Source organism: Hipposideros armiger, unplaced genomic scaffold (genome assembly GCF_001890085.2).
Source record: "Hipposideros armiger isolate ML-2016 unplaced genomic scaffold, ASM189008v1 scaffold_163, whole genome shotgun sequence".
NCBI lineage: Eukaryota > Metazoa > Chordata > Mammalia > Chiroptera > Hipposideridae > Hipposideros > Hipposideros armiger.
Genome location: NW_017731513.1, coordinates 3,132,004 through 3,135,253, shown reverse-complemented (window position 1 = coordinate 3,135,253; position 3,250 = coordinate 3,132,004). Strand labels below are relative to the sequence as shown.

Here is a 3,250-nt window from a genome sequence, read left to right as displayed (position 1 = left end):
TGGGAAGACTTTTTGTCTTCCACGCCCTGCCATCATCATCTTTACTAATTTTGGGCAAAAGGTTTTTTTTTTTTTTTTTTGAGCATTACCATTGTTATTTTTATTACTAACAAATTAATAACTAATTACATGAAGTCATATTCAACAAGAAAAAAACCATTACGAAAAGAGAACCCAAAACCATGCATGGCCAATTCACAGAAGATGAAATGGTTAGTGAAGCTGTAAGGGCATGCCTTTTTAAAAAAAATTGACATATAACATTAGTTTCTGGTGTACAATGTAGTGATTCGATATTTGTGTCAACAGTTTTAAAGTATTGGTATTTTAGGCTACTGTAAAAAATGTAAAAGGACAGTTAACAATAACCACAAGCACCTGGACAATTTTATGCTACGTAAATGTTAGATTTTGTTTGTATTGAAAGAGGGTTCACAGAGAAAAAATTTTTTTCGGTCAGTCGTACAGAGAAGGTATGAAATGGAAAATATCATGGAACACCCTCAGCTTAAAACTTTTTGATAGTTTAGTTTTGATTTTTCCTGACGATTGCAACCTGATACTATAAAATGTCTTTCATTACCTAAGTCACAATTGGTTTATCCCTTAACTCCTCTATATTTTCTTTATGTTACTTTTCATCTATCAGTTTATCAGTTCAGGCAGACCTCATTTTATTGCTCGCACCCCACAGGTGTTGCATTTGTTTACAAATTGAAGGCAAGACCCTCAAGATTACAACTCACTTTACTGGGACACTTGCTTTATTAAGATGGCCTGGAACTGAACCTGCAATATCTCTGAGGTCTGCCTGCCTGTATGTGTTGTTAACTTACAAGCAACATTTGGTTTCAAGGAATCCTAACTTTGTAAAAGTACTATTTTGAAGTTGAAAAATGAGATTAAATCTTATCTGTTTATTATGTGGGAAATATACTTGAGGCAGATGAAAGCCTGGTATTTTCACTTCTCTGTTTATTTCTTTGTTTATTTTTTAAAATTTTACTGGGGAGCAGTGATGGTCATTGGTTACAAATCGCTTTCATGCTACAATGGCACAGTTGACTCTTTTAAGGAAGGCACAGCTCACAGTGGCCCATGCGGGGATTGAACCGGCAACCTTGGTGTTATCAGCACCACGCTCTAACCAACTGGGCTAACAGTCACCCTTATGATCTTATTTCTGAATTGTAGCAGAACCGTCAGCAGTTTTTAAAGAAATCTATAATTTTAATTTGGAACTTTTAAGTATGGTACCCAGCTTTTAAATACAGTACATGGTGTATTTATGTTGTGATTTGTGATTAGCATGGCAGTGTACCGTGTCTACAGAATGAGGAAAGCATAATAATCTTATAATTTATTTAGTAATCTAAGAAAAAATGGGACCGGCCGAGTGGTGTGTTGGTTAAGAGCTGGCTTGGGACGTCTGAGTAGCAGGGCCCCGGTTCGGATCCCACATATGAGGGCCAGTGACACTGCCCTCTACAGCTAAGATGATGAACAACAGCTCGACCTGGAGCTGGGCTGCCGTGAGCTACTGTGTGTGGCTGGCAGCCAGCAAGAGCTGCCAAGAGTCGCTGTGAGCAGCTGTCCAGAGGCCGGTGACCGATCTGCCTCACCCGGGAAGAGCGCAAAGATAATACCAACATGGGCCAGTGAAGCGATGTCCTCCACAACTAGACTGAAGAACAAAAGGACAGCAACTTGTCTGTTCCCCTTCCCCGANTTTTTATTTATTGTTAGTTTCAGGTGTACAGAACAATGCAATAGTTACCCTTTTCACCCTCACAAAGTAACAACCCCCCACCCCCCAAAGAGTTCCTTTTTGCTAAACACTTTTCTCTTATTCTACGTCAGCCTTCAGGCCTGGTTTAGATGATCCTGTTTCAGAGAGGCATTCTGTCAGTCTTCAATTATTCCTTTGTACACGAGCTTTCTTTGCCTTTATACGACCTTTTTTAGAGGTTACTTGCCTTCTGAGTTCTTTTTCTAAATATGACTTTCTGGAATGTGTTAAGTTTTCTTAATCAGCATCCCTTATGTTTCAATTTATAATATGCCTATGACATACATGTTATATAGTATGGGTGTGTATGTCTTTTCTGTGTGTGTATATAAAATAGCTGTTTGAAAACCTCAATTTAAATATCATAGTATAATCTCATATTTTCAAGTCCCAAAATGAACTCATTTCCTTCCCCAAACCTGTTCTGCCTCTTATATTCTCTACCTTGTATCACCACCAGCTACTCACTTGTTCTAAATCAGAAACCCAAGAATCACCCCAGATTCTCTTCTCATTCATTCCTTCCATCCAGTCTGTCACCAAACTGATTTCACTTCAGCAACATCTCAGATCTGTCCCCTCTTTGTCACTTAAACAGACATCATTATTTCTCACGGGAGTTACCGAAAGCCTTTTTTGTGTCTTCTTTAATATTGCAATACCTTACTCCCAGATCTTTCACACCGTCAGGATAATCTTTCAAATTTACAAAAAGACAAACTATAAACGATTCAAAATTTGATTCATGTCCATCGCGCCTGTTTCATTCCCCACTGCTGTTTCTCAGACTGCAGCTACTCCATGCCTCTCATCTCCACCCTTCACACTCCGTGTCCAGCCTCCTTCTGCCCCACAGGGACAATCCCCTGACGTCCTAGGCCTCATTCCTTGCACTGACCCCGCCCCCCAAGTCTGTCCCCACAGAATGGCTTACTCGCCCTGGGGACGGCAGGACCAGCCCTGCCCACCACGGACCGCCCCCTCCCCAGAGGAGACCGAGGTGATAGGGAAGACATGAACAAACGAATGACGGAGAAGACGGAAAATAAAGGGTTCGGATTCGGATGCAGTGGCGTCGACTAATGGCTGCGTTCAGGACGGGAATCTGAGAGGAGAGATTTGCCTGATGTTTCTATTCCAGGCAGCCCGCTTCCCAGCCCGACTGGACTCCTCGGGCGGGGCCGTTTGAGGCGGGGCGGCGGGGGGGATGCCGCCGCTCAGACAGCGGGGACCGGGCATCAACGCGCGGGCGACCTCAGGATCCGCGAAGCTGGCCACGAGGCCGGCGAGCGTGTCTGCACGTCGGAAGCGCCGCCGCCCACGCCTCGCGCCCAGCACGCCCGGGAAGCACGCGCCGCCAGTTTAACGTCCGCTGCTCGCCCCGCGCCCGCCTCCACGAGCCGCCCTCGGGCCGGGACTCCAACAGCGCTACCTCTTCAGGTTTTCACAACTCCACAGACT

The 3,250-nt window shown here is 44.0% G+C and overlaps 1 protein-coding gene across 2 annotated transcripts in view; it reads left to right on the top strand.

Moving 5' to 3' along the window:
• The window catches only part of CUNH8orf88 (chromosome unknown C8orf88 homolog), a 39,806-nt gene that overhangs the window by 12,259 nt on the left and 24,297 nt on the right, over positions 1 to 3,250 (top strand). Inside the window, exon 1 of one of the 2 annotated variants that reach the window (XM_019651650.1) lies at positions 578 to 805. The exons of the other annotated variant lie outside the window; for it this stretch is intronic. The gene's annotated coding sequence lies outside the window, so the exon portion shown is untranslated. Of the gene's footprint in view, positions 1 to 577; positions 806 to 3,250 lie in introns of those variants that run through there. 2 annotated transcript variants of the gene reach the window in all.